This window comes from Coenobita brevimanus, chromosome 65 (genome assembly GCF_032717465.1).
Source record: "Coenobita brevimanus isolate Jiangsu-jjx chromosome 65, ASM3271746v2, whole genome shotgun sequence".
NCBI classification, from domain to species: Eukaryota; Metazoa; Arthropoda; class Malacostraca; order Decapoda; family Coenobitidae; genus Coenobita; species Coenobita brevimanus.
Genome location: NC_137018.1, coordinates 29,304,554 through 29,326,253, shown reverse-complemented (window position 1 = coordinate 29,326,253; position 21,700 = coordinate 29,304,554). Strand labels below are relative to the sequence as shown.

At 41.5% G+C, this 21,700-nt stretch overlaps 1 protein-coding gene across 3 annotated transcripts in view; it reads right to left on the bottom strand.

The window, feature by feature from the left end:
* The window catches only part of cher (filamin A protein cher), a 204,281-nt gene that overhangs the window by 33,718 nt on the left and 148,863 nt on the right, over positions 1-21,700 (bottom strand). The gene's annotated exons all lie outside the window — the stretch shown is intronic.

Genomic DNA, 21,700 nt, shown 5'->3' with positions numbered 1-21,700 from the left:
AACAAGAAAGAGAAGTTACAGAATTAAAGGTGAGCAATGAATCTGCCTCTAATGAAATAAAACAGCTTAAGAGGGAGAAAAGAAGTTGGAAGAAGAAAGGGACAGGATGAAAAGCAAACTAGATGAGTACGAATCCAGATCAAGAATGCAAGACGAGCACATTAAAGAAATCAAGGAGCAACATAAGGGGTGGAAAAAATTCAGGAAGAAGGAAATGTAAATTTGAAATAGATTATAGAACAACAAAGCAAGGAAAAGGTAGAGAGCGAAGTGGTTAGGGTGCTGAGAAGTAGAGAATTTTTAGTTAGGGACGTAGCAGATAAGAAAAATGTGTAATAATTTCAGGAGTTAAAGAAAAACGTATGACAGTAAGATCGGAAAGAGAAAGAGAAGAACTGAGTAAGGTTAAATAATATCAGTAGTCATGGAGGAAAACAATGAAGCTCAAGAAGAGACTGAAGAAATGTTTAGGTTAGGAAAGTACGAGGAAGGAGGGACAAGGCCAATGAAGGTAAAGTTTAAGTCCCAGGCAACAGTAAATGAAATTATCAATAGAACATGGAAATTATCAAACAAGGAAGAGTTCAAAAATGTTTGGATAAGGAGAGATGCAAATGAGGAAGAAAGGGCTAAAATAAAGGAGTTAGTAAAGGAAGCAAAGGTAAAAAACAAACAGAGAACAGAGGAAGAGAGGACAGTGTTTTATTGGAAAGTCAAGGATCAGAAATTAAGGAAGTGGTACTGAAAGAGAGAAGGAGAAAAGAGGGTATAAAAAACACCAAAAATAACATGAACATGGCATATGCTAATGTTGATGGTTTAATATCAGCAAGGCAAGAAATCAACGGTTTTTTGAGGGAACATGAACCTGATATTATGTGCTGTGTAGAGACCAAGAGAATATATTGATGTTCATATGGGAGATGGTAAATACAAACTGTGGAGAGGAGACAGAAAAGAAAAAATGGGAGGAGGAGTAATGATAGCAGTGAAGAACAACATAAATGTAGATACAGTGGGCTCGCACAGTGCGCGTCACCGCTGTGCGCGATTCGCCTTGTGCACGAGTGACCAAAAATCATAACCAAAAACCCTTTAATGCGCGAGTTTACCACACAGAACGCGAGGCAGAGGCAAGGAGTGGCTCAAAAATGCCATTTTCTACTAGTGCGCGACCACCCCTCACAGAGCACGTCACGTGTCGTCATGTTGATGCGCCAGACAGAGTCAAGTTGAGCAGCCTAGCGTGATGGAAGGCAGGGCTGAGCTGTGTATGTCAAACATTAGCAAGATCCTTGCTGCCATGGATAAGCTCAAGGAAGAGGTGAAGGAACAGGAAATGAGCAACCTAAGAACGGAGGAACTTCTGGTTGGTATTGACAAACTCTTCCGTTTCTACACAGACAGGCACAGGGAAGAAATAAACAGGAGAAGATGATCATAACAAGCTACACACAGCGGGCTCAAGTTGGTGAAATAACGGAACCATCGACATCGTCTGCTCCTGTTCCTGTTGAGGATGAAGAGGATGCAATGTCAGAAGTGTCAGCATTGGACTTTGAAGGGTTTATGGCCGAAGTGAGTGACTTTGATGCTCCTGGGGAAGGTGATCAAGAGGAGTATGCGGAGGGAAGTGTTGGTGCGGTGGGAGGTGCGGTGGGGAGTGCAGCGCTGTAAGTGTTGCCGCGCCTCGGAACCCCTGTTATTTAAGGTCATCAGGCCTGTTGTCTACTGTTGTTAAGGTGACTACCCATATTTTTGTTATTGTAGCTATAGCTTTAGTACAACGTCTGAAACATATGACCTTTATTATGTCTCTAAGGGCCAAAAAATGTCCAGGTATGAGGGGGTACTGCCCATATGTAATTATTCCCATAAGATTATGTATTCTTAGTACGCGAATTCCCAGTGCGCGAGCTCATGCACCGCCCAATCTCTCGCGCACTGTGCGAGCCCACTGTACTGTGGAAATGGGAGAAGGAAGGGCTGAAGTGATAAATATGAAATTAGAAACTGGATAGAATAGGAAGAGAGATATGGCGGTAGTGTATGTTCCCCCTAAGACAAGAGCATGGAGTGATGATGAATACCAGGAAATGTTGTCAGACATGGCTAGTTATTTATGGGTAATGATTGAGAAAATCATCAATATAATTTTAACGGGTGACTTCAATTGTAAAGAGGTGAACTGGGAGGAATGGGCCTCAGGAGGCTGCGAAGATTCATGGGGCACTTTATTATTAAATATAATATAATGAATAATGTGATGACGCAATGGGTCAAAGAAGAGACTCAGTTCCGAGGTGAGGACACACCAGCAAGACTGGATTTACTGTTTACCAAAGAACCTGATGTAACAGAATCTTTGAAATATCTGTGTGCTATTGGAAAAAGTGATCATGTGGTCACTGAGTTTCAGATAGCAGGGAACGTGGAGCCAAGAGACGAGCTTTATAGGCAGGGAAAATACAACTTTGGGAAAGCAAACTTTACAGGATTGAGAAAATTTTTCAAAAATGCAGACTGGAGAAAATTCACAGAAACAAGAGAGATACAAAGGAAGTGGGATATTTTTCTAGACCTTTATAATTCAGGAGTGGAAAAATTTGTGCCAAGAGTAAGGGGGAAAGAAAACAGGAAAATAGAGTGGTTTAACAGAAAGTGTATGATAGCAAAAAAAAAAAGAGAGAGACACAGCGTGGAACAACTGGAGAAAGAGGTAACAACAGGACGAAGGAAGAATATAAAAGAACTAGAAATGAATACACAAGAATACGTAGAGAGGAAGAAAGGAATTTTGAAAAAGGTATAACAGACAAATGTAAGGATGAACCCAAACTGTTTTATAGATTTGTCAATGGTAAACTAAAACAAAAGGAAGGAATCACCAAACTGAAAGCAGAAGGAGACATCTATAAAGATGCGGCAATGCAAGCAGAAATAACGAACAAATGTTTCCAATCAGTTTTCACTAATGAAAAGGAGTTTGTGGATGGGAAGGGAGTGACTAGAAATGTAGTGATAAAAGATATAAAAGTGGAAGTACAGGAAGTGTATAAATTACTGGAAACTCAAGATGTAAGGAAAGTCCCAGGACCAGATGGAATCTCTAATTGGGTACTGAAGAAATGCAGAGAACAACTGGTGGATAAGATTCACAGTTTAATTGTGTGTTCTCTGCAAGAGGGGAAAGTGCCTCAAGAATGGAAGAGGGCAAATGTGGTACCAATTTATAAGGGAGGAAACAGGGAAGAACCCCTGAATTATATACCAGTGTCCCTAACCAGCATGGTCACAAAATTGTGCGAGAGAATTCTGAAAGATAGATGAATAAAATATCTGGGAGAGATGAATATTCTGGCTGATAGTCAGTTTGGATTCAGATGTGGAAGGTCATGTGTTTCCAACCTGTTGAGCTTTTACTCAAGAGCGATTGACGTGCTATAGGAGAGAGATGCTTGGGTGGATTGTATGTATTTAGATTTGGAGAAGGACTTCAACAAGGTACCCCATAAGAGACTGATGTGGATACTAGAGCATATAGGAGGACTGAAGGGGAACCTCCTGGAATGGATGACAGACTTTTTGAGAGACAGACAAATGAGGACAGTAATAATGGATAAGATGTCTGGACAGAGGGAAGTAACAAGTGGAGTCCCACAGGGCTCACTGTTGGTGCCAGTAATGTTCCTGATTTACGTAAATGATATGGTAGATGGAGTGAACAGTTATGCTAGTCTGTTTGCCGATGATGCAAAGATCTTGAGGAAGGTAGAGGTTGAGGAGGATTGTAAAATGCTGCAGGAGGATCTGGATAGGATACACGATTGGAGTCGGATATGGGAAATGAAATTCAATGCAGAGAAATGTAAAATATTGGAAATGGGTAAAAGTACCAATAGACCATCACTGAATTATTGGATGGGTAATGAACCAATCACAAAAGCGAGAGGAGAAAGGTATGGGAGTGCTGGTCCAGAACAGTTTGTCCCCTGAAAAACATATTAACAAGACAGTTAGAGAGACGTATAAACACTTGACTAACATAACAGTAGCTTTTCATTATATGGATGAGGAAATAATGTAAAAATTGATAGTGGCCATGATCCGCCCCAGGTCAGAATATGCAGCAGTAGTGTGGTCCCCACGCAAAGAGAAAGATTTAAACAAGATTGTGAGAATACAACGAACAGCAACCAAGATGGTCCCCGGTCTGGCAGATCTGTCGTACAGAGAGAGGCTGGAAAAGCTGGATTTGCCTTCCTTAGAGGAATCGAGAAAGAGAGGTGACATGATTGCAGTGATCAGGACCACAATGGGAGTGGATAATACTGATAAAGAAGCCACCCAGTGCAATAAATGGTTTCCCCTGTACAGGAAATGATTTGGAGTGTCACTCAATGCAGCGTCATCTGTAGACAGAAGGAATAGGAAAGAAAGAAAAGCATATGAGGAAGGAAGGAAAGAAGTAAGGAAGAGAGGAAAGGGCAGCCATCCAAGAGCAACACTACATCGAGTGAGTGGATGGTGAATGCCCTCACCTACCAAACATATATATGCCTGTACAATACACATATTACTCCCTCTAACTCTAGTAACATCCAGGCAGACCTTATAAGGGCATCATTCAGTTTAATATTGGTATTATCTCTAGCCCACAGTTATGTTTGTTTGGCTAATTTAAACTTCACTGCTTTTAAAGGATAGGAGAAAGGTGTATTTATAACTAAGGAATCACTGAATGACTTGTTCCACCTAATAATCTTTCGGGAGAAAATTATCTGGTAGAAGCTATGCAATATCAATGTATATTTCATATTTGGCCTACATGGGCTACTGTCTGTGGATGGTTACAAAACTATCTATCTATCTATTGCCAAACGCCTCAATCCCGTTTGGGGTGACCACAAACAAATCGCCTCCACATCGCCCTGTCCCCCGCCATTTCACTGCCCTGCTCCCAACTCACACCCCCCTCTCTCATATACCTCTCCACCCCATCCCTCCATCTCATCCTCGGCCTCCCCCTCCCTCTTCCCCCCTCCACCTCACTCACATACACTCTCTTCGTCAGTCTCTCACCCTCCATCCTCTCCACATGGCCAAACCACCTCAGTGTGTTCCTCATAACGCTTCCTATCACATCCACATCCACACCACAACGCTCCTTTATATCCTCATTTGTCAGCCTCTCTCCATGTGACTCCACAGGCTCCTCTTAAATAACTCATTTCTATGGGACTCAAAAATAACATGCTACATATTTCCGACTTTAAAGGTGTATTTTACTGATGCACAAATAATTCTTACGACTGCAACTATATATATATATATATATATATATATATACATACATACATATATACACACACACACAAAGTTAACACGGGAGGCTGGGGTTAAGCCACGACCATTACCGCATCGTTTCCAATTAGTTATTTACAGAAAGACCACACTTAAACAGCTTATACCTTGATAAGACTTGCAATATTCTATCATTTCAGGTCAGATGGTTATCGTTAAAGGGCACCTTGATCGGGAAAGTCGGACGGTGTGAAATGGCAGTCAAAACCTGTGTACCAACTGTGAAAATCTGCCACAAAAGTACCAAATTTTTTCCTCGAGTACGAGTGTACTTGGCCACGTGGAGAGGATGGAGAGCGAGATACTGATGAGGAGAGTGTATGTGAGTGAAGTGGTGGGGGGGAGAGGGAGGGGGAGGCCAAGGGTGAGATGGAGAGAGGTGTGAGCTGGACAGGGCGACATGGGGCCCATTTGTATGTGGCCACCCCATGAGGGATTATGGCGTCTGACAATAGATAGAGAGACAGATGGACGATTATATTTCATAATCATCATATTAATTTCTACAGCATGGAGATCGCAGAATCAGTGATGAAACCCTAAAAAAAGGCTTACCCCACATATAATATGCATTTGGTAGTACTTCTGGACTAAGGGACATTACACAGAGAGAGGTGGTGGATGAAAGGAGGTTGGACAGACAAGAGAAATGGTGAGTAAGGGGCAGCCTCAAACATAAGGACACTGATGGCCGGCAAGACTATGTAGGTGGGTGAGGAATAGGCTATTGAAATGCACATGACATTTGTATTAAAAAAAAATCCTGCTACCGCTTCATGACCGAACACTGATGAAAAAACAAAACAAAATATGAGAGAGAGAGAGAGAGAGAGAGAGAGAGAGAGAGAGAGAGAGAGCCCGGGGTGAATTCCCCGGGCAGGGACCAATGAACCATATTGCTCTGCCCAAGCAGAGACAGCAGAGGTCCTCAACATCACTTTTCAGAAATTCGCTAAAGTACGCTGGTGCCTGCTCGAAATACCAACCCTATGGTTCTGAAGCGCCACCGCTACCACTGAATTGTTATTCTGGCCCAAGAGAGAGAGAGAAATTACAAGTAGACTACCCCTCAGAAATTGGGTCTCAAAACATTAATTCTACGGTGCCGTCGCGCGAAGTCCTAACGCCAACCTTAAAAGTACTATACTGTCCGCTACAGGTATATTACTGTGGAGCTAATGAACATAAATACAGTAATCTAAAGGCTACACCTTGCTCATCTTCTAAGAGGTCATGGACGCATATAGGGGAGAGTATGGTGATTATTTGAACAATTTTCGTGTAAACGTTTTTCGAAATATCTGAGCCGAAAATTACAGTTCTTGGTAACTGCTACATACATTTTCCACTGTTGATGGTCAGTTAATTGGCTGAAATTTCCACAACAATAATAAATTCACATACACTGGCAGCCCGATTCCATTTTTACACAGTATTTCACTACGGTAACGTGATACCGGTGAACTAACCTCGACAAGTGACGTTTATATATATATATATATATATATATATATATATATATATATATATATATATATATATATATATATATATATATATATGAGGCCCCCCATGCTACAATGAGGTAAACACCAATTTTGGTGGTTTGGAGTTAGACCCATATAACATTGTTTTGACCCTTTCTCCTTCAGCCAGGGATGTCACTACAGAAATGCACTGGATGTAGGGCTGAAAGTCCCGGGAAAATGCTTGGTGTTGATGCGTCTCCTGCGGCTCAGTCAAGGCCACAAGCGAGCGCACAGTAGGATGTTTTAAAAAAATGTCACTTAACTCATTGTACCAAGTGGGGCCTCATATATATATATATATATATATATATATATATATATATATATATATATTGATCTTCAAATGTCCTCTCATTGCTATTACATACATGGTCCCTAACAAGGAATGAGAACATACTCGTTAGCATGCGTTTATGTAAGAAGTTTTATGTTGAAATATCGTTTTACACACACACATACATAAATGAAGACATGCTAAGAAAGATAATAACATAATTCATCAGACCAACCCTGGAGTATGCATCAGTAGTCTGGAGTCCTCAACTCAAAAAACACATAGACAAGATTGAAAAAGTTCAAAGGGCCGCTACACGATGGGTACCAAGCTTAAGGGATCTAAGCTACGAAGAAAGACTAAATACAATGAATCTACCAACACTACAGGAGAGAAGGAAAAGAGGTGACATGATTATGCTATATAAATGCATATCAGGGAAGGAGAAAATAGACATAAATTATTACTTAACCTATAGGGAAGCATCAGCAAGAGGACACTGCAAAAAACTGCATAAGAAGAGAGGTGATAAAGACGTAAGGAAAGTTAGTTTCCCAAATAGAGTAATTGATCCGTGGAATGCACTACCGAATGAAATAGTGTGTGCCAAAACAATTCACAATTTTAAGGATATGTACGATAAATATGGTTTAAGACACGGGACAGTACGAGCTTGACTCATTCCTGTAAAGATACAATTAGGTAAGAACACACACACACACACACACACACACACACACACACACACACACACACACACACACTATATAGCATGATACTTCACAGGTTAGCTTGACATTTCAACAATTAAGAATTCTCTCTCTCTCTCTCTCTCTCAATATTTCCAGCCACACATTCCCACATCCCACCTTGATCATCCACACTGGCTAGCTGTTGTGGGCGATGCTGACTCTGGTAGTGGTGACGGGGAGAAGGTGGCTGTGGGGGCAGGGTGTGATGTGGGTGTGGATATGGGTGTGTGGGCGAGTATTGTGTGTTAGAGCCTGGCTGTATCGTCATTCTGGGTTGTAAAGTGGGGTGGGGCGGTTGTGAGTGGGTTTGGTTTTGTGGGCGTAGGCGCGACTGCTGGTAAGTCTGGTGTGGGTGAACTGGGCGCGGATGTGTGTGTGGGTGGGATGAGTTTAGATGAGCCGAATTCGAGGAAACGTATGAAGAATTCTGAAAAGGATGTGCGCGTGGCAACGAATTTTGTGGCGGGTATGAGTGTGGGTAGGCTGAATTTTGGTGTGGATGTGAGTTTTGCTGCGGGATAGGCGTGGCTGGGTCGGAGGACACAGATCCGCCTCCCACGGTATAAGAACAGAACGTCCTGTATCGCGGTTGACTGTCTCCCATGCTGCTTCCGTTTGCACTAACCAACCTTCACAGAATAACAGCTTTTAAATATGATCCAGTTTATTTTTCGATATCCACTTTATTTAAATTATCCGCTATCTCCTCTAAAAATATCCACTTTTTATCATTATAATTTTTAGTCGCATCATTATAAACATTTCACAGGAAACATAAAAAAAAAAAAATATTTTTCTGTTGCTTCAACTTTTCAGAAATGGCTCACCGAAAGTAAACAGTGTTAACCATGTGGTCAAGGTGGGATTCTTAGTCACACTGTTTTTCTGTTAGCCTGACAACTTCAGCATCGGCACTGCTACTGTATCGCTTCTTCAAGTACTAATATTAATTACAAACACGATACAACATATCACTGTTACTGTTGTATTTCACAAAATTTCTCGCGTCGGATATCTACCTACGCTCAAAGGTCACAGACAAAATACGAATCGGTATATCAACGCATTTACTATTTCTCGTACGCTTTATACTATAACTTTTTAACAGACCATGTTTACTTCAGTCTGAATAATGAAGTCACCGTCAGCCATTAACTTAACGTGAAGATAAATCGACTGGGGAGACGCGAGGCGGCAGGTGCGGGAAATATGCAGCCGCCACCACCGATCTGGGCGGGTTTTGGCGCCAACACCCGTTCGCCCGCCACCATACCTCGCACGACCTTGGTGCTTATTTTACCGTTTAGTAAGCTCTATTCATATTTTTCACACACAAATATAGCCTTCGGAATCTGCCCGAAAGAATACGGTGGTCTAAGTGCCTTTTTGCCCATTCACTTCCCACACCGTCATCAAGTAAACTTATTTCGCTTGCCAAATGCGTAAAAATCAAATATGATTTATGACTACTAAAACACCATAATCATAACTTACTGTGTAATGCTGCCTAACAGTAAATCTTCGACGAGTAAATTAAGCATTTTACAACCACAGTGCAATTCTCTGATTAGCCTAGTTTCCAAAACAAGCATGTTGTGCGCATATACTGTATATACAGTATACAGTCAATACAGCAAGTGAGATCAATGAACTCGTTCCTCGGGATATTAGAGTACCGAGGAGAGAGATGACAAAGCATACTCTAGATAAACACATTGACCATGACGTGATTATACTCCTGAACGAAACGCACACAAAATGTGATATTGATTATTCACACTGCAAAGACTGTAGCAACGGCTGCACTTCTTGAGTTTGCCGGATTACACAGAAATACGAGTAGTCTATCCTGAAAATGGAACGCTCCCATGATGTGATGCTTAAAACATCCGAAACGATATGAATAACTGCCTAACGTGTCCTGTGACCTATGTGTTTGTCGGCGTGTGTGAGGTCTGACACTACACGATCACCTGGCTCACTGACTGAATGACTTGGTGGCTAGCTGAACTTTCCTCCCCTCCCTACCCTATCCCCTTTTACGAATTCTGTCACATCCTCCTCTCCTTAAGTCACTTTCTTGCACTCTTAATTCCCCTTCCTTTCGGTTGCAATACTACCATGTCCTCATTTTTCCCTATAAAGTATCCACTTATCTTTCTTCGCCCCCCCCCCCTGCTCTATATTCCAATTCAGTATTATTTTTCTCCACTTTTCCTCTTCTTCCTACGCCATTATTCAACATCGCCTTTCCCAGCCCCCCTCTTACACTCCTTTCCGCCTTTACCCTGCCCCATTCCTCTCGGTATCTCTATTCCCATAACTTTTCTCTCCCCTTGAATCCCTTCCTTCTCCCGCACTCTTTCCCTTCCATCTCCCTCCTCCCCCATACCGCCCACCTACCTACCTACCCGCCAGTCAACGAAGCATTACATTGGTGCCAACAAAGACGCCATCTTTTATTAATAATAACCGTCACAGGGTGTTAAATTTAGGATTATTTTTGTTCATAAATGTATTTTAAAAGCAATTAGCACTGTAACAGTTTATTATGAATTCCACGTGTAGCCAACATTAGAACAATTGTCGCTTGCACCGTTACTGCTGTCATTATTAGCTACTATTATCTTCATTAATATTAACCATTTTTGGTGGTACAAAATTTATCATTTACTATACTGTAATGATTATTCTGTGCTACATTCATCAGACCTCACCATGGTGGTCTCGTGGTTGAAGTTTCAGCTGGAAGGAGGCCGTGTATTAATGTGCTGCGGTTCGAGTCCAATATGGCAGGAGGTTTATCAAGTAAATTTAACTGATCTGGACTAAGGCTTATGGTAGGTCGCCTCAGCCCCTCCTATGTCCTAAAGAGGTATGTTGGCTTTTTATCGTCACTATATTCGTCACTATTAATATCTCTCAGCTCACCATCCGGAAGATTTACTTGCATGAAGCAGGTCGGCTTTGCTCCATTTCCGGTACGGGACAAAGCACACGTTATTTCAGTCATCACTACTTACACAGATAGATGTGTGGCGCTTGACCTTCACTGAATGATGATGAACATATAAATACACCTACAACGAAACTCATATATTCTTGATGGTACCGTGGTGTCGCTCTCCCTCCCCCTCTATTTCTCTTTACACACATTATTATGCGCATGGGTGTGTGTGTGTGTGTGTGTGTGTTCGCATTAATGTATACTTTCTTTAATTCAACATTATGTATCGCGTGGTAGCACACAATAAACCAATAAATAAATACATTTATATTCTCTTAGAAAAAAAAAAAAAAAAAAACTCCTCTGACAACCACACCTAAACTGCTGTGATCTCATAATCCCCCAACATGACAGCCAATCCCGAATTCCACCACCACTAACATACCGATCTGACACACATTATACACCTGCGTAGGTCACCTCACATACAGCTGCACAAATATAATCGCATTTATTGTATATTTCTCTCTCTCTCTCTCTTATAAACCAAATTCCAGTATCCTCGATATTGAAGCACGCAAAATCTAACCCAGAAAACAGCTCTTGTCATATAAAGGAAATTAATCTCAATAAGGAAAGCTGGCAGTATCTGTCCCCCATAATATAGTTCAAGCAAACAATTTCTTGAACTCCCGTCACGAGGGCAGACGGCTGCAAATCAGACATGAATGCATTTGTCAGTTTCCTCACTTGATTAAATAAAAAGGCCAGTGGAGCGGCGCCAATCCCACCCACAGCCTATTAATACATTCTGAGGCGGCCAGGTGTGAAGGGAGATTGTGGCAGCATGTTGGTAGCAGAGTAGGTGTGAGGGTGTGGATGTGAGTGTGGCTGAGGTTATACGTGTGTGGCTGTAGATATAGATGTGGGTGTGGATGTGAGAGTGGGGAAGTGGCTGTGGCTGTGGGTATGAGGGTGAACGTGTTCTGTGGATGTGGATAAGATGGCGAAGATGAGCCTGTAGGTGTGGATGTAACGGTAGTGTTTTAGGTATGGGTAAGTGGGTGAGAAAGTGGGATAGTAAGTATGGAGATGAGTATGAGAGTGAGACCGGGTAGAAGGGTTTGAATGTGGATAAGCATGAAGGTGTATTTGTGAAGTCAGGGCTGTGGGTGTGGGTATGGGCATAGAGCCAACATCATCAAGCTTCGCCTGCAACCAGGAAGCTGCTATAAGACAGCCTCCAACACATCATCTTGACATGTTATGGACTTCCTCAACATCTGATTGCTCTTATAAACTCCACCAGAGATGCAGAATTAATACAAGGCTGCTCTGTTTATCAAATACGTATCTCTAAGATCTAACTGGGCTCAAATTTGGAAATCCCTGAAGCAATTTACGAAATTCCCCACCGATCATGTAATCATAGGATAAAATGGTAGCTGTTGTTGGTGCACTCTGAAGATTTAACCCTTTACTGGTGTTTGGGAGGCACACCTCCATGTGATAGCAGCAATATACCTGGGCAGCTATACTAAAGTCTTTTACCTCCCTTCCTATCCTCTGAGAAGAGGATGGTGATTTGCAGGGCATGGACAGTTCAGCCTGCAGTCTACTAGTTTCATGTTCAAATGAGACTGCGGCAACAACAACAACCCTTTACTAAACAGGGTTTCAAGCAGATCAATAAACTGCTTGGCAGTGAAAGGGTTATAGAGAATATCTAAACTTTTTTGTTAATTAAAGTTTCTCTCAGATAAATAAAATACATAAATTCTACCCTCCCAACAAAATGATTAATGTATTTGAAAACAACTTTCACTCATCTTTCATAAAGTTCACCGACATGCCATAGTTTTCACCTCATCCATTAATGCCTTCACAAAAGACTCAAACTAAACATCCCTGCATATCATCATACAAACTGTGAGTACTGGCACCCAAGAAGTGAAATCCTCGGGTGCTTTATCATTTAAAGCATAAGTGGACTACTGGGTGTTAGAAAAAGATTGGCTTATCTTTGTCGAAATCAAACTACTGAAATGACACATAAACACCTTGGAGATTACAGAAAGCACATACCTTAAACTAATGCAAAAAATTATCGTATAATTTTGGGTTCATAGCTTGAATAATTTTTAAAAATTATACGATGATAGGTCTCAAGAAAGATACCCCAGAATCTTCTGATTTTTCAAGTTTCTTGTGCTGTTTGCCACAAGGGTGTGGGAAGTTACTACATCTTGTGCAGCACTGTGATAAGTAGGTGCATAAGAGATGCAGTGATATCTGAAATAATGCTGATTTCGTGTGGGATGTGTGTCGGGAAAAGCGTGTAGGACTGAGACGCATGAAAGGAGTGATCTTGCTGGAGAGTCTCTTAAGTGTGTGAAGGAGGTTTGCTATTTGGGTGACATTATGTGCTGGAGGTGGGGCTGGAGCTAGCTCTGTGGCTAGGGTAAGCGATGGTTGGCGGAAATTCAGGGACCTGTTGCCGCTCCTTACACTGAGAGAGCTCTCCCTCCATGCTAAGGGGTCCTATATGCAGCAAGTGTCAGGAGTGTAACGTGGTATGGTAGTGGGACCCAGGCCCATAAAGGAAGAGAATATTCATAGCCCAAATGTACAGAAATTATAATGACTAGATGAATGTGTAACACATCCTATAATGAGAGGCCTGGGAGGGACGTTAGGACTGCAATTGAAGAGTTGAGAGAAAGGATGGGACTTGAATGTATTACTGCCTAGAATTAGGTGGTTTGGGTAAGCTGAGAGGATGAACAATGACAAATGGGTGCAGGTGAGAGGTGAGAATGCTGAGGGTAAAGTTGCGAGAGGCAAACTAAAGAAAACCTGGGGCAAGGTTTTAGAGTGTGTCCTCAGGGACAGCGGACTAAATAAAGAAGATACCAGAGAATGAGCCACATTGACAGCTGCCATTTGGTGACCAAAGCTGAAGCATGCAAGCATGTTGAAGCCTTTATAAACGAAATTAAACCACAGCAATATTAACTATAAATCTCAAATACCCTAGCTGATGAGAGTGGCCATGGCAATATTAGGTCATTATCAACCGGTGTGTGGTCTGTGACTTTTAACAAACTTGGTAGCTACTGAATAACAGACATAATGCATAATATATGGACCGATAACTGCTGCGATACTAATAACCCAAATTATCCACCAAAAACATCGAACTATAAGTTAAAACAATATCGGTACTACATTTGTTATAAAAAAAAAAAAAAAAAAGTTTATAGAAAGTAAAATTGGTAAACAGTAAACTCCTGAATCGGTTTCTTAACAGTTAAACTGCAGCATGGTTAAGTGTATTCAGGGCCAGGTGCAGCAACAACAGTGCAGTGAAGCGCTGTGTGTGACATATGAGACAGGAAAATGTATCTCAGGGGTCAGGTGTAAAAACTCAAGTACATGTTAATGCTGCAGACTGGTATATGAAAGGGGATCATGCAAGTATAAACAGCTCTCTCTTGTCTTTAGTTTACCAAGATCAAATAAATACAGCATCTGGTGTAACCAAAGAATTACCACATGACCGTGTAAAATGGACACAGTGTGTGAGAATACTACAAGTGACACACATCAGTGGATGATACAAAATGCTTAAAACAGAAGGTAGTACAGGTGGTAGTAGAGGAAACTCTGGACTTTTGTACCTACTTCATCAAAATGAAACAGCTGCAAGATCCAGTATCTAGATGATGTGACAATGAAGTGAGAGGGGGTGCTGGAAGTGAAATATAAGAGTGGGTGGTGCAGAAGTAACCAAGACGGACATAAAAAAAAAAAAGTAATAAACCAATTTTCAAGGGTAAATCAGCTGTAATTTCTGAAAGATCTGGTGTACAGTTTCCAGGTGAAGCTCAAGGGAAATGATACTCAGATGAGAAAGAGTGACTAGAATGACACTGAGCTGGGGTGGTACAAGAAGTGATGAAGGTTGCAGTACAAGAAATACAAAATCTTGTACCGAATTCACAAGAATAAAAACAGCTGCAAGATCTGGCAAATGAGAGTGGTATGAGATGGAGAGAGGGCCACCTAACTGCAGAGACATGGTGACACAGAGGTGATTTGTTTGTGGCAACCCCCTCCAGGATATAAAGTACAGTATACAGATAGACAAACCATAGAGAGATGCACTAGCATATTCAGATGAAGGTGAGGTGACATGATAATGAAATGAGACAGGGAGGTGAAAGTGACACATGAGAGGGGGTGGTGCAGTTAGTAATAAAGAGGGTAGTAACACAGGGGATGAGCTGAATAATGGCTGTCCTGGCACCTACAACATACAACATCCACTTCATACCATCCATCTCTTTAAACTGGTTCCTGGAAATGGCTGGTGGCATGAGGAAGCATGTTTTCCAAGTTTTTTTTTTTTTTTTTTTTTTCCCCAAAATGAAAGTTATAAAAATACAGTGCAATGCAAGACGGAGCAGGTACTTTTTTCAGCTTTTAGACTTGCATCAAAGCCGAGAAAATGAAATACAAAGGAAAAAATTATCTATCTATCTATCTATTGCCAGACGGCTTAATCCTGTAAGGGGTGGCCACAAACAAATTGCCTCCAATTTTCCCCTGTCCCTTGCCACTGCACTGCCCTTCCCCCAGCTCACACCCCCCTTTCTCATATATCTCTCTACTCCACCCCTCCATCTCAAACCCGGCCCTCCCCTCCCTCTTGCCAACCTCCACCTCACTCACGTACACTCTCCTCATTAGTCTCTCGCTTTCGATCCTCTCCACATGACCAAACCACCTCAATGTATTTCTCCTAACCCTTTCTATTACATCTGCAACCATACCACAATGCTCCTTCATTTTCTCATTTGTCAGTCTATCTCTCCATGTAACTCCACATGCTTCTCTCAAATAACTCATTTCCACTGCTCTCACTCTTGAGTTGTGTTCTTCCAACAACATACAGACTTCACTTCCATACATTAGAGCTGATATCACAATGCTATCATGCAGCAAGTTTTTTACTTCCATGTTCACTTTCCTATTTCTAATCACTGCTGAGGAACCACTTACCTTTCTTCCTTGTTGTATCCTTTCAAGCACTGCATCTTCCAAACTTCCATCCTTACTCATAACACTACCCATGTAATTAAATGCACTCACATTTTCCCTTTCCTCACCATCCAACCTCACTGTACATTCAGTAACTTCATTTTCCTCAAGGACCTTCACTTTGCTCTTCCTTACTCACTTTTAGATTCCGTTTCTTACACACTCTCCCAAACTCATTTGCCAAGCCTTGCGGTTCCCCTTCGTCTTCACTTAACAATACCAGATCATCTGCAAATCACAATAAAGGAAGTTTCCAAACACTGCCCTCTCTCATTAGGGCTGATCCAACATCTAATGCTCTACCTTGTATCTCTTTTATAATCCCATTCATATACAGATTGAACAACCATGGAGACATGACACATCCCTATTTCAATCCAACATTCAGATAGGAAAATTCCCTCAGTTCACTATCCATATGCACTGCAGCCTTAGCACCCTCATACATGATCTTCACAGAATTCAACAGCTTCCCATTTACTCCATGTATTCTTAGTATTTTCCAAATTCTTTGTCTATCCACTCAGTGATAAGCTTTCTTCAAATCCTAGAATGCTAGATATAACTTCTTTCCCCATTTACTCCATGTATTCTTAGTATTTTCCAAATTCCTTGTCTATCCACTCAGTGATAAGCTTTCTTCAAATCCATGAAAGCTAGACATAACTTCTTTCCCTTCTCTAGAAACTTTTCCACTAGAGATCTAAGGATAAATATCTGATCTACACAACCACTTCCTTTCCTATACCTCCGTGTTCTTCTCCAGTTAATTCCTGTTATTTCCCTAACTCTATCAGTAAGTATCCCACCATATACATTGCCTATTGCACTAAGCAGAAAATGCCCCTATGATTACCATACACTTCTTTTTCCCCCTTTCCTTTGTACAGGGGAATAACTATATCTGACTTCCAATCCTCCGGGACTTCTTCCCAGGCCAATCTACACATCTTCCATATCCATTCTACTACTACTATCTTTCCCCCATGCTTCATCATTTCACCACACACTCCATCAATCCCTGGGGCTTTCCCCATTTTGACTTTCTTGACTGCTTCCACTAATTCCATCCTGTTGATCTTTTCCTCCTTTCTCCCCCATGCTTCATTTCACTACACACTCCATTGATTCCTGGGGATTTCCCCATTTTGATTTTCTTCGTTGCTTCCACTACTTCCATCCTCCTGATCTCTTCCTCCCTTTTCACCATCCTCCTTCCTCTGGCCACTCCCCAGCCACTTATACTCGCATTACTTTCATTCTCTATGTTTAACGGTTCCTTAAGGTGTTCTCTCCATCTGCTCACTTGTTCTCCCTTTTCTACTATCAATCTACCATTTTTATCTTTCACTCTCCTACTAGCTACTTTACCACCCTGTCTCTCTTTACTTTCTTCAAGAACATTTTCTTACATCTTTTCCACTTTACACTCAAGTTCCTGCCAAATTCCTCATCCATTTGTTTCTTACTCTTTTACTAATCTTTTCACCTCTCTCTTTCTCTTTACATATAACTCTCTCTTCTGTCTCTCAACTTCCTCCATGCCTCTGCTTCCCATCTACTCACTATATGCTTTTTTCTTTTGCACCACAGTTTGCCTCACCTCTTCATTCCACATGCTGTTCCTTGCACCCTCTTTTGTCTCCACTTCACCCCACATACCACCTCACATGCTGCACAGATTTCTTCTGTGATTATCCCGCACACACCTTCCACCTCCCCCATCTGCTCCAAATCATATTTACCCAATTGCTCCTCTACTTCTCTCTTATATGCTGCCTTTTTTCCATCCTCTTGCAATGTTTTTACCCTCCTTGTATGGATTATTTCCTCCTGTCCTTCCTTCCTTCTATTCCTCCATTGCACTGGAACTGACTTTCACCACCACCAAGTGGTGGTCAGAAAGTCCACTCCCCCAACCTCTGTATGGTCTTGCATCATAACATGCCTTCTCATTCCGTCATCCATACACACATAATCAGTCACTGCCTTCCATTCAGTCAGTTCACACCACCCACCCTTCTCATCACTTACCATGCATACCTGTGGATCACTTAGTGCCTAAAGAGGGTACTGGCTATCACCAACCCCCTCCCTGCACAGATGTCCGCTAGAGCACTGCCATTCTCATCCATTTCTGCATGCACACCCCACTCACCAAGTACTCCATTCACCTTCACATTCCCGAATTTTCCATTCATATCTCCGTTCAAAAACACTCTCATTCCTCTCAAACTTTTCCATGCGCACTTCCACATTTGCCCAGAACTCTTCTTTCACTCTGCTTGCAAAATCTTGCACTGGCGCATACACATACACAATCACCCACATTTGTATTTCCACTTTCAATCTTACCCACACAATCCTTGAGGTACGAAATATAATACAAACTATAAAATACTAATACTGTACATAGGAACAAAAGTGCACAATTCTTTCAAATGGATTAGCTTTTTTTTTTTTTTATGCGAGGAAGAAGGAACCAAAGGCCATGAGCCCGCAATAACAGCTATACATAAACACAAAAAATTCTACGACTAAGAATGGCAAGACAAAAGTAAATTATAATACTGAAGAGTACTTTTGATAACATTACTCCAGTAAGCAGTGAAAACTGAAGATCATTAAATTACGAATACAGTATACAAATGAAAACATCAATTATTCACTTCTTTATGATAATGATTTTTCTTCTTTTACGTATAAATTTACTCTGGACACTGGCAAAAGGGTTAGTGAAGATTATTTCTCATCCTGCTGCAAATATAAGTCTCTATGCTGGCAGTATCCAGAACAAAATAAAAAAGATGTCGCAGTACTGAGCGAGATAAAAAAAAGTTCTCCCCCCCCCCTCTCTCTCTTTCTCTCTCTCTCACACACACACACTACAGTATGTATACTCACATCCCCTCTTTAACTTCCCTCTGCAACATTATTTCTCTGACTGTTGGGGCTGGTCACTGGGTGGTTAGATATGGGCACAAAAATAAGCCAAATACATTAAAGTTTGAAACAGATGGCCGGATGAAGTCCACCTGAATGCATGGGTGTTGACTCAGTCACAGAGAATAGTAGTGGACTTTCAGTCTTGCATGCTGCAGTGGTCTGGGTGTCAAGGCAATACAGTATATTAAAAGGCGACAAGAATAACTATGCCACCCACACCTCCAATACCATCACGTCAACAGACAAGAGGCAAGGGTGAAGGTGTAAGATGGGGTTTTGTTAGGCAGGGTATTATAGGATCTGAAACTGAGTGGTTTATACAGTATATATAAGTATAATGAATGAAGATAAGGTAGTGTGGAGTGGCATATGATTTGGGTTTAGTAGTGTAGAGTGGAATGGTGCAATTTGGTACTGTGACGTGTAAAAGGGTGGGATTGGATAACATGAAGTGGAAGAGAGTGGGAGAGGGTTGTGTGTGGTGGGATGGAATAAGTCAGTGCTGAGTAATTTAATCTGTACTAATAAGGGGGAGAGGTCAAGTGAGGAAAGGGATGTTATACAAGAAGGTGGGAAGGTGTGACTTAACACTTTTAGCCAGAAGATAATTATCTTCATCTCTGGAGAGACATCCTCAGACTAATTAAGGGAAACACTCTAACCCTTTCACTGTCAAAGGTTTCTTCAAAGCTGAATAAAACTGTCTGAAGGATTTTTAAAAATTTGGGAACCGTACTGAAGAAGCTAAAGTAACAAGAGGTAAAAATATTTCATTTCATTCACATTAACTTGCTAGAGATTTTTGTAAGTCTGTGGCATACAGTATTTCATGTCACTCACTGGGAGATATTACTATGCATACATATTCTTCACATAACCCTTTTCCGTGGCCAGCACCATACTCTAGTGTTTTCTTCACATTACAGATTAGCATCCAAAAAGGAGTGATGGCAATATTAAGCCAAGTTAAAATGGACAGTGAATACAGGGGACAAATAAATTAGGAACAGACGTGGGTAGGAAGATGAGACAAAGCACAGGGCAAATCAGGTTGGAATGAATGAGAACAGGTGGGGCAGGTCAGCTGGGACCGACATGAGGCAGGTAAGGAGGGGCCAGATGGGGCAGTTTATATTTGGCCCATGAGAGTGTGAGATCCAAATGCGCTAATATTAAAGCTCCTCTGTTATAACAGTCCCAGTTGGCACCATCTAGGCATTGAGACAGTAAGAAAGTAGGGGGGGGGGTTGGAAGAGGAAGAATGATACAGAGAGACAGGAGTCACAGTATAAGAGGGAAAGCAGTAAATGGTGAGTTGATAAGGAATGGTACAGGGGAAAGTAATGAGGGATTATAATGGGGAAGATGGGTAAATGATGGAACTGGGAAAGAATGTGAAAAAATGATAAAAGGTAAAGAAAATACTGAAGGAGGTCATGAGGAACAGGAAGGGAAAGGAGTAGCCTACAGGGAGAGAAGGGCAGTGGTAGACAAGAAAAGGTATGTGGAGAGAAAGGTGACTAAGGTGAGATGGAGAAGATCAGAAGAGTGTTTTGGAAATACTGTACATGGATACCTTAGTATCAAGTAGGCATTACAAGCAGAAAGTGAGAGATAACTTGAGAGAGAGAGATGAAGGATGAAAATACAGGAAACATACAACAAAGAATGGAAAAAGGTACGGTACTAGGAAACAGATAAACATTACTAAGCAGTAGAGAAAAGGTACCATGAGACAAAGAAATACAGTCATCCCCTGGCTTGCTTACATCTGACTCAACAGTAACCAAAACTGTGACCCCAGTCCATCTAGTCTGAATTTTGATTTCAAATGTTTGGATTGGGCTTGGCTGGAAACTTAAAACTTTTAATGTTTAACTGATTTTGCCATAATTCTTTGATGTCTATGACCAACTTTTATCTGAATTCAAGCTACATGACAGTATTGTGATACTAACTCTAACGTATGGAAGTGAAGCTTGGACGTTGTTGGAAGGACACAAGTCAAGAGTGAGAGCAGTGGAAATGAGTTATTTAAGAGGAGCCTGTGGAGTCACATGGAGAGACAGGCTGACAAATGAGGATATAAAGAAGCATTGTGGTGTGGATGTGGATGTGATAGGAAGCGTTATGAGGAACACACTGAGGTGGTTTGTCCATGTGGAGAGGATGGAGGGTGAAAGACTGACGAAGAGAGTGTATGTGAGTGAGGTGGAGGGGGGAAGAGGGAGGGGGTGGCCGAGGATGAGATGGAGGGATGGGGTGGAGAGGTATATGAGAGAGGGGGGGTGTGAGTTGGGAGCAGGGCAGTGAAATGGCGAGGGACAGGACGACATGGAGGCGATATGTTTGTGGCCACCCCAAACGGGATTGAGGCGTCTGGCAATAGACAGATAGATAGACAGACAACAGTAAATCAACAAATGTAAAGTATCTGTGGTAGGACAGTGGCAAAAATATACACTACAAGACTGGTAAATACGAGAAAGAGAAAGAGAGAGAGAGAGAGAGAATGGGGGAAGGGAGGGAAAAATACAATGAGAAGTGACAGGAGAAAGAAGAAAATAAAAAAAGTAAAGGGAAGGCATGAGAAGAGTGAGGGAAGGAGAGGTCACCTCGGGATTAGAGGGAGAATGTAAGCCTTTCTGGTTGTGACAACAGCTGTCACTCCATGTCAATATTTGTTTTTTAAACCCCTCAAATGTCACTGTCTTATGTCAGCTTTATCTCTGAAGAGTAAGATATATCTTTAGAAAGAATATCAGTAAACAAGTCTGGCCACACA